Source organism: Epinephelus lanceolatus, chromosome 21 (genome assembly GCF_041903045.1).
Source record: "Epinephelus lanceolatus isolate andai-2023 chromosome 21, ASM4190304v1, whole genome shotgun sequence".
Classification (NCBI taxonomy): domain Eukaryota; kingdom Metazoa; phylum Chordata; class Actinopteri; order Perciformes; family Serranidae; genus Epinephelus; species Epinephelus lanceolatus.
Window position 1 is genome coordinate 14,216,668 of NC_135754.1, and position 15,513 is coordinate 14,232,180.

Below are 15,513 nucleotides of genomic sequence, written 5' to 3' on the forward strand. Positions count from 1 at the left end.
ACCACTCTCTTGGGTGAAAGTCTGTGTTTGTTGGACCCCTCCACCACCCATCCACCACCCCTCCCCACCATGTATCATGCCCTTTTTTCACTGGTTTCTGATGCTGCAAGTCACTGCCCCAGCGCCAGATTTCGACAACTTCGGAGTGAGACCGGGCTCTATAACCACATGGCAAAAGGAATCATTATGTTTTCGTTCCATAGAATGATACGATTAATCGTCATAACGATTGGGCTATTATTTGCTTGAATCGCTGAACTCAACAGGCATATATCAGGGACAGGCATCTATATTGGACAGGCCTTTGTCTCCAGTTCCTTTAACATAAACTGTTGCTCAGCAAAGATGGGAAAACTGATCATTTTGTTTTTGAACCAGTATGAGTATTACTTGTATAAAAATCAGGCTTCAAATAACATAATTTATGTGAAATGTTATGACACTTGTTTCACGGTCCCAGAGGATAACAGCACCCAGCCTACTGGCACAACACCACTTTGTTCTGTTAATACAATATTCATAACTTGGATTAATGTTTGTGAGAAACACTTTTGATTCTTTTGATCAGTGAACCCTTACAGACTAAAGGAATATAAATAACTTACCGGGTAATCGAGCTACACCGGGCTAGTAAAAGGGACTGGCCGTTTAATCGAAACTAGGCTTTTAATTGAAGTTTTAGGATACATCTGCATGGGGAGCAAGTCCTTGTCCACAAAGTCTTCCATGTTGCAACGGCATGTTTCTACAGTAGCCCAAAACAGACAAACCAGACTCTGGCTCTATATGGCAATTTGAGTTTTCGCATCACTTCAATCACTGTAGTTAGCAGCCCCTCTGCTTCAGTGTTCTTACCGGTTTAAATCACCAGGTCCATTTATTGTTGAAGAGTCCTCTGTGGATATTGTGGCTCCCAGAAAAAACCTCCTGAACAATGAACACTGAAGGAATCCTAACTGGGAGTTCACACTCAGCACATAGAAGTGTCAGCTGGCGGCAGTCTGCAGTTCCCACCACTAGATGTCACTAAATCCTACACACTGCTCCTTTACATGTATACTCTGCAGGAAGTGTTGGCTTCTGTTTGCAAACAGGGTCAGCAGTTAAAGTGAAAGCCAACCCCAGCTTTGTCCACTTAGCTTTTTGCCGCTCTATGTCTGCGTTTTTTCGGCACTGTGTCTGTGAACTTCTTGCTTATGGTCTGGCACCTGGTTGCTACCTTTTATTAGGTCCTGACCACACCTGTGTGCTGTTTCTGGAAATGTCCCAAACATAGCTAAATAAGAAGAAAATAAGACAATGCAGGCAGAGGGCAGGGTCTTTGCAGATAAATAGACCTCCACACTTGAAGGGGGTCACATGTAATCACTGAGAGGGATTACTTCTGTATGAGCCTATACTTTGTTTTTTCTTAAGGAAAAACCCCACATAGTATACTTTTAAAGCAAAAGGTACAAATGGCATTTAGAATTAATACATAACTCAGGTGATAACTGTACTCACAATTTGTACTTCAAGCATAGTCATCAGGAAATTCACTGTGAGTAAGACAGACAAAGGAATGCAGCTTGGCGTCATTTGACCAACCTAGGTTTACAGGACAAGTAATACTCTCAATCAGAGCTAATAGAGTACACTTTGTACACTTGGGCTTTGCCAGGACAGAACAGACAGCCTTGCCTTGCTGTTGGACAGACCCCTTTACTATTTTACCTCGCAGAACACAGGAGTTTCTGGTCTATCACTGCCTTGATCAGTTAGTTAGTTTGTGTCATCGTGTGAATTTGGTGTTTTAAAGAGTTAGTTCATCGGGCCAAAAATGAATTTCTTCCTATGGCAATTACACAATTAAACAAGGCATGGGCAGGGGTGTGATGTATATAAATTATTACCCAATGAGCAGTGCATCTTAAGCAAGGGCTAAGTTTTATTGGTTCGACTATTTTTTCTAGACTATTTAGATTATTTATTCTGTGTGTATATGTGTAATTGATGTGTGATATGTCTGTGGACCGGCAACACCTGTGTTCTGCAAGATAAAATTACTGTTTTTGTCAAAGGACTCTGGTGTCTTCAAGTTCCTTTGTCAGGGCTGTCCAGTAGCAGTACTCCTGCCTGCTTCTCCAAAGTGACAGCGTGCCAACCACTACCTGCTTGAGGTAATACACTGACTATGGTTAAGTACCTGTACTTTGATGTTGATAGTTCATTAGTCAATGATTAACTAATTAACAAAATGAATAATAATACATAAAAATACATAAAGAACTGTTAATTAGTTGTGTTTATATTTTTTTCAATGAAAGTCCAATACTCTCAGCTGCCAAAGGCCATGGCCAGACTCTAGACATAGGTAAATCCTTATGTCACAGTTGGTTATTGGTCTAAAAATAACATGCATCCTTGTGGTGTTTGGTGGCACACAGCGTACTGGCCTGTTCAACTGTGAAATGTGGCAGTTGGCCCAATAAGACAGTAGCCAGCCACCATAGCATCAATAAAGCCTGGAGCTAGTTTACAACATCCGCAGAGCAGATGCTGTCTGACCTATATTCCACACACAGAATCACTCCATACATATACATCAATCGCAGTGAAAAGGGTTGGCGTACAGATAAGGAGTGTATTTCATAAGCCTTATCTGTGACCTCTTTTAATTTCCGATGTCTTTTTATACCATGTAACAGTCTGATAAGGTGTTGTCATCAGTGTTTATTCACATTTCTATGGCACCACGAGGTTATCTGGGTCACTGTACTTATGCCAGTAAACACAGATGTAGGAGGTGAACAAGAATTAGGATTATACATTTGTACATGTTTTAAGCCTTTTCAGCATAAAAAAAGAGAGCAGAACTTAAAAAGGATGTGTTATTGTTCTAGCAGCTGACCACTAGATGTCAGTCTCTCACACTAAAGCAGCAGGTCAGGCCTACAGAGGATTATGTCCTCAGTTTTCAGGGCTGACGTCATCAGTCCTGCAGTGGCAGACCTCCATCCCTCCATCAACTCATCTATTCTTTCATTCATCCCTCAGTGCGTGTACCAACCTGAAATATTAAGGAGCTTTGCACACGCTTCATATTTTTCTTTCCCTCTCTCCTTCCAGTTTTAAGACTCACCGTTTGTGTGTGGGTGTGGGTGTGTTAGATGCCTAAGATCAAATAACCTTAAAGTATGTGTGTGCACCACCTGTCAGGGTATTAGTCACCAAGGGGAGGATACACACAGTCATTGATGGTCAATGAGTTTCATTATTCAGCAACAAAAAGTTCTCACGTATCTTTAGACAATAGTCTTACTGTCATAGAGTTAATGTTTAAATTTGTACCAACGTTGCCTCTTAACCGTGTTACTTACAGGGCTGGCTCCAAGAGTTTTCAGGATTTGCACACTATCCCCCAGTCCAGAGGTTTATTCACCCAAAAATATTTACCTGCTCAGCAATACAGTAGAAAAGTATAGTGAATATAGTAAGGTATCAAGCACCTTAAAGGCCAGATATTTTTCTCAAGAATAGGTGGAGACCAAAACGGAGATAAAAGTTAGTGGGCGTTAGACTTATAATCGCCAGGTGGCCAGAGACACAACTCCAAGTGAATGGTAATGTAACTGCTAGTAATGTAGAAAAGCAACTGCAAACATGTTGGACATAGCTTTATAATGTGATAGTCACTGTAGTGCTCACAGCGTGTTTAAGTAACACAGCTAGTTACAAATCAAAATAACGTTACTTGTAGGCTGTCAACATTTTTCAAAATAATTTTATTATTGAACACTGATTTTCCATAGTTAATCACATTTTCAATCACGTTTAGAATTTCATTATTTTGCAATTCAAAACAGTTTCGAAATCGACATTAACAAGGTGAAGCAATTCTTACCAAAGTGCAATGCAAGTGCAAGTACAATGTTGACAGGTCAGTTCCCACCCATTTAGCCAGCGTGGTAGCTAACTTGTTCCATTTAGCTTCATCCACACTTCTGTAGTGATTCACATACTCCATGGCAATGCCATTGCTCATTGACATCAGTCTGATTAGCTGCACCTGTGTGATCAGCTCCTGGATGGGTAGCTCAAACTTTAAGTGCTTCAGTGATAGTTTAATTCCATTTGACACAAAGTGCATATTACTCTTGATTTGTCAACTGAGTCATCTGGGAAGTTTTTTTAAGTGAAAGAAGCCATTCAAAAGTGCAATGGTGTCATTATTTTCCATTACTGTGGCAGCAGAAAACAGGAAGTTGCAGTGGCGTCTTGACTACAAGTGAGGGTGTGTTGAGAGGTCAAAGTAGCAGCGAGAGATTAACACGGTTAAAAAGATAACACATAATGTTCAGACCATAGACTCTATAAAAAAGATGGACAACATGACAGCTCCCCAAAAGTGAAGCCAAAACAACTCAGTCGCCTCCTGGTGGCTAGATGCAGTACAGGTCATAAAGCCCACGCCCAGCATGTTCGCGGAAGGGACATGAGCCAAACTAAAAAGTCAAAGTACACATAGGTTCTTATCATGCTGTTGTCATTCAAGTGTTTGTTTTTCTTATAGATTTGCTTTTAATTAGAAATTCAATACTATAAAAATTGGGTTTCACATCATGATTGGCAGCTATGTGTGCCAATTGGTGTGCTCATTATAAATGGTTCTTCTCATGATTGGTTGGATGGGTGTTTGTGCAGGACCTGGAAACTGCAGAGATCCCTACTGTGCAGACTCTGGCTCCAAATGACACCACCAGCTCAAGATGGCAGCGACCATATCCAGGGTATTTTGGCTTTAAGTCTATGGTTTGGACCTTAATTGCATTGCGATTAACATGTTAATGCAGACAGCCCTAACTGCTTCTGAACATACTGTAGTATAAACAAACATAAACACTCCTGTCTTCTGGTTTCACTGTGTTAACATGTCCTTATACAGTATATTCTATATTTATGCACATGTTGTAGGCCTACTGTGTTTCAACATGCATTACAACAAGCAAAAGAGACTGGATATTAGACTTATCTTCTCCAGTGGACCAGAGACATGAATCAAAATGAATGCTGTGAGAAAGCAACTGTTTGCTAACATGTTCAATATATAAACCTTATAACGTGATTTATGTGGATACTGTGCTCACAGCTTGCTTTTCCCAAGTGGCCAGAATTAAATAAAGATACATTTTTCACAAAAGAACAGCCAATTGCTAACCTTACTGGCAGGCGTTCGCTTGTGAGCTAACATGTTAATGTTTGCCAGCAGCACACTGAGCTCGTAAACAGGAAAATGTAGCTCAAAATGAAAGTAAGGTCTTAATACTGCAATTATTCATGACACAGCACAGATGTTTGAAACACTAAGACGCTTCACACAGTGTCGGAGCAGCCCTCTATATCCCCAGCCATAACAGTGGGCTGTTACATAACCGATACACAGAGCTGCTCCATCAAACGACTTAATCTTTCACTATAAAATACCTCAGTGCAATGATATATAGGTCAGTCTGTGTTTACTAGCTGTACTGTTACTGTATAGTAGAGGAGACAGATGATTTTAACACACTCTGCTGTCCTGTGTGTCCACCAGGCAGCATGTTTCACTGGGTCGCTCCCTCCCAGAGGACGTCTTGCTAATGATGACATACAGTTGCTGAGAGGGTTGCCTCATCCCGGATTAGTGTGGGTGTGTGTGCGTGTGTGAGGATGTGTGTGTTTGTGTATTCCTATACTTATGAGGACCAAACTATGTAGAAGTATGTTTTAAGTTTTAATTTTAAACATACTTTTACCATTATTTTACTGCCATTTCTTTGCAGTTGTACGTTAGTGTAGGGTCATGACTTGTGTTTAAGATCACCATCGGGCACAGATAAGGATGGCTGTGACGAACGTCATCATGGCAGATACTCACGAGTGTGGTATGACAGTGTGTGTGGATGTTCCTGTTCTCTTGTCTGAACAAAAGCATTGTTAAAACCACTTCCTGTGCAGCAGCTTGCAGCTGGACTCTGACTAATAGGAGGAGAATTTGAATACACACACACACACACACGCACGCACACACACACACACACACACACACACACACACACACACACAGCAGTTGCACTCATGGTCTCTAACACGTTGGCTCAATATGAGTGGCAGCAATGATGTCATCAAACTGGGACAGTTTTTTTTTTTTTCTGCCGGGCAGGGCAGACAGGCGAGATCACTGCACCACTCAGGCTGATCAGATTGGAGGAGAGGGAGGAGGAGAAGTGTGTTTATGTAAGGGGACAAGTAAGTGAGAGAGGAGAGAAACATAAAGGGAAGAAGAGAGGAGGTGAACAGAGGAGGAGAAGGAGAAAAGAGGACGAGAGAGGACGTCAGGAACGCTGCCAGCATGCAGGTCTAATATGAAAAACGATGTCTGCAGCAGCAGCGACAGGCGAGGGAGGATGGATCCAGTTCTGCATCAGAGACACTACATCACGTTCCCCACAGACAGCCTATCTGCACACGAGTTATGTTCACACACATATCGCTGCTGTAAATCATCTGTTGCAACGAAAGGGGTTATGTAATAGAGTTTGCCTTTAAATCTCAACGTGGCATCATTCAGCTGTAAAAATTCAGAGATTAAAACCACACCTCATTGTTGTGCCTCGAACGCATCACAACAAAGATAAATCACGGTGACAAATCACAAGAGTTTCCTGGGGTGGTACCACAGCGTGCCTCCCTGCAGGGTGCAGGCTCATTTGTCTCAGGTGAATTGACTTGTCAACACACCTGCACTCGCTTCTGCTCACAGGCCCTGTTTAACAAGTTACATGTAGTTTTTCAACATGTGTGAGCCACTAACATGGGGATTCTGACATGTATGTAGTGAGATCATTCATCTACATTGAATGTAAGAGACAAGATTATTGCTGAGAAGACTCTTCCACTTGGTTAAGTGCTTTGTGGCATTAAACAGCAAGAGGGTTCTGTTTTTCCAGTGTTATGTCAGTCTTCAGGGATAATGCTATTTTTAAACCTTTAGCCGTGCTAGCAGCATTGCTCTAGAGATGGCAAGTAGTCGGTCTCACTGGAATATCTTATCATCAAGTATAGACTGGCACATTTCGTACTGACATTCATGGTTCCCATGCTGAATGCTAATGACTTTAATGATCCCCTGACTTCTGTACTTTTCTCTGATATGTCTCTACGACTATTGGATGGATTGCTATGAATTTTGGCACAAGCATTCATGTCTCTCTCAAGATAAATTGCAAAAACTTGGGTGATTTTTTAACATTTCTTCTAGTGCCATTATCAGGTCAACATTGTCCAACGCTTTGGTTTGTGACCAATAACCTGCAAACTTAGGCCCAATCCCAATACCCCCCCTTGTCCACTACCCCTTAGCCTTTGGCCCTTGCCCACTACCCCTTGGCCCTCAAAATGAAGCAACGAAGGGTAGGGGTAGAAATCTTTCCCTAGGAATTGGGACACCACTCACTACGTCACTGCGTCGGTTATGTTTTTAAACAGGAAGCTGCAAGCCATCTACATTTCCAACCAGCATCTACAATGGAGTCTCATTCATCCTACCAATCGCGTTTGCCGCATTCATCATGCTTCGTTTGATGAACGACAGACAACAGGGGACTTCTGCTAGCTAGCTGACCAGCTAACATTACGAGGCAGCATAGTAATACTAGCTGGTGTGTTATCGTGATGTGAAAAGTCCGACAATTTTGCAGAACAGGACAGATGAGAGACACCAGATAGTGCGAGCTAGCTAGCTAGCTAACAAGCAACCTGACGACGGTAACGTTGGATATGTATGAACTTTTTTTCCCGTCTCTTACTTGGTGGTAGCCATGATGACGTCTACCCCTCGCTGGCAAGTCAGCATCTGAAATCCCTTGCTCCGAAGGGCTAGTTTCTACTGAACTACATCTGTCAACTGAATTACCACGCAAAAGGAAGAGTGCATCTACTCATGGACAAGAGGCTTGTGACAACGTGAGAAGTGAATATTAACAGCTTTCTCCTCAGCTAAGCTATAAAGTTAGCTCGCTCAAAAGTTCTAGGTGAGCTAGCAGTAGATACACGCTTCCTTCTGCACAATAATTTGGTTGGTGAGTGTGGTTTGGTAGAAAGAAAATAGCCAAACCACACTCGCCAACCAAATTATTGCGCAGAAGGAAGCGTGCATCTACTGCTAGCTCACCTAGCACTTTTTTTTAGCAAGCTAACGTTATAGCTTAGTGGAAGAAGAAGCCGTTAATGTTCACATCTCACATTGTTACAAGCCTGTCGTCCATGAGTAGATGCACTCTTCCTTTTGCGTGGTAATTCAGCTGGCGTGTGTAGTTCAGTAGAAAGAAAATAGTTCCTACCTGAAACTGCTCACAACAAGGTCTGTGGATTATCTTGAGTAACTGGGTCATGATTTGTGGGAAGAAACATTGCTGTTGAGTTTTTATTTTTTTGGTGCTTTGAGTGCCTCAAACCGAGTGCCATCTAGTTCCATTATATTCAAGAGAAGGCAGACATCTCTATGGCTGATATCGCAAGAGTGATAAACAGCACTATAGGTAAGAGGAAACATATGTGTTTTTCATTTCAGGGTGAATTGTCCCTTTAAATATGTAAACTTAACCTTGAAGTTTGGGAAAATGAGGATAAAATGATGGGCAAAACATGTACTGGAATTGTGCAGCCATAAAAGTCTTGGGTTTGGAAACAAAAATAAACATCAGACAGCGTTAATGAATAGCTGATATGCTCACACTGAATGTGATGGCACAAACAATGTGGAATAATGATTTGTCCATCATGAAAGCAATCCAAGGGAGAGAATGGGAAATGTCTGCTCACTCACATTCTTCTGCAGATAATATGTACATTGTTATTCATATATTTATATATCTAAGTGCCGGAGTTGTTAGTTGCATGTTTGCATACACCCCTCAAGCTGTCTTCTTCTTTGCATCCTATTTTTCTTTGATGTACACTGTTGGCGCTCGCTTGCTGCAATGGCCTGATTCCCCACAGGGATCATTAATGTTTCATCTAATCTAATCGAACCCCTGCTGTCACCACAGAGCCGCCTCGCAGTCAAGACACCAGTGCAGAGCTGCAGAGCGGGACTGTAACACAAAATCCTGTTTGAAGTAAAGCAGACAGCGATAAGCTCACACTTGGTCATAAGAATTAAACTGACTGTAAGGGAGGAGCATGGAAATATGATAATATGTCAATTTACCAAGCAGCTGAACGGCTGATGATTAAATTTGAGGCTTTAATACTGAGTGGCATACATCTGTGGCACAAAGGGTTAACAGCCACATCCACTGTTCCTGTGTGAACATCTGTGGCTGTGATGTCCTGCAGTGTAACAACCTGCTAATTCACCTGTAAATCTGTTTTATGGCTCGTTTCTCCTCTCCGTCTTTTGAAAATCTCCTTCCCTTCACATTCCAAGCTCTCTGTGAAGGAGTGAAAGAGTTAGAGACAGACAGAAAGTGAGAATGAGAGCGATCATGTGCATGGAGGAGTGTCTGCAAAGACGGAGGAGGGAGGGGTGATGTACAGAAGAAAGACAGAGGGAAGTGAAAGGGAGAGACAGAAACGGAAAGGAACGCTTTGATGCATGTTTTTAAAAGGCCTGTCTGACCTGTTTGTGCTCTCACTCAGTGATGTTGTATTGACATGTGCATGATGTCCACACGCACACACAGACCATGCATCATGTTGGTTATATGACTCTCTTCCCAACAGCACTGCATGACATGGGAACAGAAACAGCATGCGTCTGTCTCTGTCACTTCCCCCGGTGGTCAGTGGTCTCTTTATGGTCACACATACGTATGCACTCACACAACTTCCCTGCTTCTAGTCTAAGAGTAATGTATTGTTTTAGCACTAGTGTGTGTGAGTGTGTGTGTGTGCGCGCGGCAGCTAAGTCCGGTGCTAATGCGTCCAGCCAGGCAGCACTGATACAACAGTGAGAGCAGAGATAAAGCCGGCTTTGTGTCCAACTCAGGATCTCGGCCACAGAGTGGCTGAAATGGCACACAGCCATTGTCACAGGTTCACTGCGGTCATGCACACACACACACACACACACAGAGAAAGAGAGAGAGAGAGAGAGAGGGCTGGTGTTACCAGCACTGGCTGAAACCACAGATTATAAAAGGTGCAATTGCTACACTGTTTAACATCAGTGAATCATTGCCATATTATTTTGAGACACTGATATAATCACTGTAAACAAACACGGCCGTCCATCCTGGCTGACTGGCAGCCTCTAATGGCTTCTTTTACATTGTGTGCCACTGGAACAGATTTCACAGGAAATGTGAGGGATTGTATCATTAAACAAAACACAAAGACTGCTGTTCTTCCACTGTGAATGATGCTTAAAGATGCATTTACTGTTTGTTTTTTTTGCCACTTGAGGGCAAGCAACAAGCTGTAAATGCAGCGTTGACATCTTATCGCCTCGTGAAGTCGATTGTGTTAGCAAACCATTGCTCATTTACACATATGACAAATATGAAGCAACATTAACACTGATTTGAAAACATGTTTCTGGCCAATATTGACACTCCTTATAGTTCAGTTTTGGTATACCATATCATATAGCTGATCTTGAGGCTTTAGAATGGGAGTCCACAAACAATCGTGGAAGGTTATTAGGGCATGTTAGTGAGGGCAAGTGTCTACGTAGCATTTTTCTCCAGCAGAAAAGCAGTGGGAGGGCACTGGGGAGCGCTTCATCCCAGCACTTCATAAAAAAGTGCTCCCAGTGCTCTTTTTAATGACATGGTATGCGTGGGTGTGTTTCTATGACAACAGTATTGACACTAACATTAAGTAGGTAGCTAACATAATGCTACCATTAACAGAGGGTTTGATACACAGTTAAGAACACGCTTACAATGCGACACTCAGTGTCTGGTCATTTTGCTCCCGCATTTTTTTGTCTTTGTTGACCCGTTTACGGGTTGGGGGAGAGTTACTGCCTCAAGCGAGGGAGTTCAAGTTTCTTGGGGTCTTGTTCACGAGTGAGGTTAGAATGGAGCGTGAGATGAATTGGCGGGTCAGTGCGGCTTCTGCAGTGATACGGGTGCTGCGCTGGTCCGTTGTGGTGAAGAGGGAGCTGAGCCGGAAAGCAAAGCTTTTGATTTACTAGTCCATCTATGTCCCAACCCTCACCTATGGTCATGAGCTCTGGGTAGTGACCGAAAGAATGAGATCGCAGATACAAGCGGTGGAAATGAGTTTCCTTCGTGGGGTGGCTGGACTCTGCCTTAGAGATAGGCTGAGGAGCTCGGACATCCGGAGGGAGCTCGGAGTAGAGCCGCTGCTCCTTCGCGTCGAGAGGGGTCAGTTGAGGTGGTTCGGGCATCTGATCAGGATGCCTCCTGGGCACATCCCACTGGAGGTGTCCCGGGCACGTCCCACTGGTAGGTGGCCCCGGGGCAGACCCAAAACATGCTGGAGGGATTACATATCTCATCTGGCCTGGGAACGCCTTGGGGTCCCCCAGGAGGAGCTGGAAAGTGTTGTTGGGGAGAGGGATGTCTGGGGTGCTTCGCTCAGCCTGCTGCCCCCACGACCCGGCCCCGGATAAGCGGATGAAAATGGATGGATGTTACGTTTTTTGACTGATATATCATACAGTAGCTCAAACAGTGCCAGTGATGTCACCAGTGCCTTTCTGAAAAGTTAAAGATTTTCAATAAGAAGTGTTTGGAACAGCCGCACAAAAAAGCTGGAGCACTCTTTTTTCTTTAGCTTGTGCAACTGCATACACTTTCTCCTCATTTGGGAACAACTGAAACAGACAGGAAAATGCTGAGCTTATGGTAAATGTATTAAATTTAAAACGCAAACATTTGAAAATAGACATTTATCATCTTAACCACATCATTATGTGTTCATCATGGCTAACTTCATAGCAATATTTCAGGGTTTAAAAATGTTACATGTAGCAGCTTAAAGCATTGTGTACAAAGACAGAAGGCATTGTCACATTAGCATGCAGTTGTAACAGTCACAATTCCTCCATCAAAGCATCTTCTTTTTGTCTCAGACAGAACAAACAAGAATCCAAAACCAGGACCACAGCTTGAGACAGGTTGAGTGATTGATGCGCCATCATTAAGACACACAGCTGCTCATTTTCCGAGTCATTTCTACCAGCTCTGAACTTTGACTGCCGCTGACTTGACATGATGCACAGTTCCTTTCAAAAGATTCAAAGCTTTGTTATTTGTTCTTGTCCCCTAAGTCCTGTCCAGCATCCCTTTGACTGTCCGTTTCTGTATTATCAGACAAAATCCCTTCGAAACATCGGCTGATGAATTTCACGCAACAGTGTGTTTTTCCATGATGTGCAACCCTCATTCAGTTGGCACTCTGTCGGTATATATCGCAATTATTTCCTTTTTCACATAACTTTTTCTCAGTCTGACTCATATTGTGCAATGGGTGTGTGTGAATGTGTGTGTGTTTCACCTCTCCCACTTCCTGCTGCTAGCTGCAGCCTGTCCGGTGCAGAGCTGGAGCCTCCACCTGTGGAGAGAACGGGGGGAAGGTGACGTGCCAGGTTACAAACGCACCCAATGTCACTTTGTCCGTTCTGCTCCTCTGCACACCTCCACACAATGCGCAGTGTCCTCTGTCCTGCCCTGCAAGCACCCTGTCCATTTCTACAGTTGCTTCAAACAGTGTACCCGCTAATCTCACGGCTATGCATAGTGTTGCCTCATGCCGACACCAATTTACAAGCCTAGTTTTCTAATCCATGATAATGATTGAACGGTACAAACAGGACCATCCATTTAAACTGGCAGGCTCTAATGAAGTACATTTTAAATGGTGATCACAGGCCCTTTTTAAGCTAGCTTCTGCTCCCTATAGCCTCGGCTAAACTTGTATTTTCTCTTTTATCTGTCATTCTAAAAAGCTGGACCATAATACTTAAGTTTTCTGTCGACATCTACTTCTCTACTTGATTGTTAAACTTGAGCTCCTTATCGTTTTAACAAAGATAAAATCATATTTCTTTTGTTAGCATTGACGAACTAGCTCATTGGCCACACAGGCCTCTTTTGAGCCTATACCTAGCATACTATGCTGTCTTTGTGCTCAACTTGAGCCTTAAAATTGTAATCATTGAATTTTTAAAATTATTGTCTCTCCAAATTCAATTTTTACTTGCTGTTGCTCAAGATTCAAGCTCAAGTAGGACTAAATTTGCTATCAATAAGACAAAAAAATAGTGAAAAATAGCCCTTGGTAACAGCCAGTGTGTATCCATACGTAAAATAAAATGAAACTTTAACTGGACTGTCATTTTTTAAATATGTCCTGTGGACAAAAACAAGGTTGGTGTTCCTTACCAAAACAAATCGTGCATACCCCTAAATTGTGCACTGTTGACATCCATGTTTGCTTGCTAGCGGTCTTCTTCGTCACTGCTTTTGTTGGCACATTGCTACACTTCTTGGTGTGTTTCTGCCACCAACAGTCAATCAGGAGAGTAGCCAGAGACCATCACGTGGGTGTCGCCACTGCCCTGCCCCTTTAGGAGATGAGCAGCAGTCCCGATTCCACCCATTGCAATGGGAAAAGTGAAAGTAAGTACAGATTATGATCCAGTCTTTGGTCCCACAGTCACCAAAGTAAATACTGGACCCACTTTTCACAAGGCACAAATCTTCCGAACATTCTGACATCGAAATGGCTTTTTCAGGCAGACATATCAGGCAAAAAATTAACTTCTTTCCAGACATGTATCTGTCTCAGTAACCAACTCTCACAAGATCTGGTAATAGAATCTCCTCTTTCTGTGGTGCCGAACCATCGGTCCGGTTTCACTGGAGTGCTGCTGACGTAGTTTTCCAGCCGGATAAACAGAAATTTAAAATGACTTATATGTGAAACTGTAAATTCAAAGTTAAAACTGAAATAAAACTCAAGTTTCTTTGTCTAATAATACTATTATTGTTATTATTCAGCTATTTTTGGAGGGGGTATTTAGGGTTTTGAATTTGCATCATCCATCCACACGACATTTACAACACTTCCTAACGAGTTCGGGGATAAGCAGGAGAGGAGACTACACCCACTAAGGAGACCAATAGGTATACCTTTTAATACCACTGTTGCAGATTATAATGCTTTACCTTTTGTCATAGAGCATCTTTGGAATAGTGTGAACAGCGCTCCTTAAAAACGAAACAAGGTTCCACTGTTAAAAACATTGCTCTACAGCACTACTAGTGGTCAGAAACTCCAGAGGGCACCTTTAAGTAATTTTTTAAGTTCTTCTAGTTCTGTTTTAATGTAAAATATGTGCTGTAGAGCACTTAAACTGATTTTATAACATCCCATCTTGTATCTTGAAATGAACCGAGGCCAAAAGAGGCTGGAAATCTTCTCAAGTGTTTACTGAAAATACAGTTAACATCTAAATTGAGGTCAAACACATTTACCAATGGTAAACCCCAAGTGCCCTACAGCAGCTAGCTAATATAGCAATGTTTACACATGAAGCGAGACAGGTGTACTGATGGTGGGCCATCTGTGAGGCAGTTATGTCCACACCATCCAGTGACCCAGAAAACAATGTCCTGCTTTTGTGTGAAGGATAGATAAATTGAACAGAGCAGTTATCGCTCCACAACAGCATACTAACAGTTGACACGTTGATGATAGAGGCTGCGTTTTCTCATCCTCTTTTAATGCAAGTAGATTCAGTCATGTAATCTGATGAATTAAAATGTAGATAGATGGTGGCAGCTCTTCCCAGCAAAGTGCTGACTTCAGAATATGTTGTTTGTTTAAATCAGTAGTTTACTAGAAGTAAATAGAAGAACTGAGTACTTAACATTAGCAATTAAACAATTCAAATTTGTTTTTTTGGGAAAACTAGGAAGGGAAATAAGTCAGAATCAAGCAACAATGGCCTTTGGACCCCATCTACTGCCTTCATATCACACTGGGCCATGCTGTGCTGCTCTTGGACGAACCCTGTGTTTATTACTATTCCTGTTCCCACATAGTTTGCTGCACCGCATCACCCGATGCCAAGCTGTCAGCATTTGCTGGACCTCACTGTCGCAGCTCAAAGATTGGCAAAGCAGCGCACACAATCAGCAAAAGGAATCTGCTTTATTTCCTGTAGAGGAGGAAGGAGCCAGGAGGTGAGCCGAGGACATCGAGAACTCTGTGACCCCTCTTTTATCACCACCACCATGACCACTGCCGCCATTACCACTGGCATGTGTGGTGTGTGTGAGTGTGGTGTGTGTGGACAGCTGGCGTTTGTTTGTGTTTACATCTGAAGAGAAGTGAATTCAGGGAGGCGAAGATAGCAATGGCCGCAGAGCCGAACTCTCTCTTTCAAAAGCTTTTCTGTCTCTTCTCTGTTTCGGCTTTCATCTCTGGCCCCCTCTCACTCCAAAACATCAGACGGACTTCTTAGTTCTCAGACACACAGAGAGAGAGAGAGAGAGAGAGAGGCACGGAAAAAGA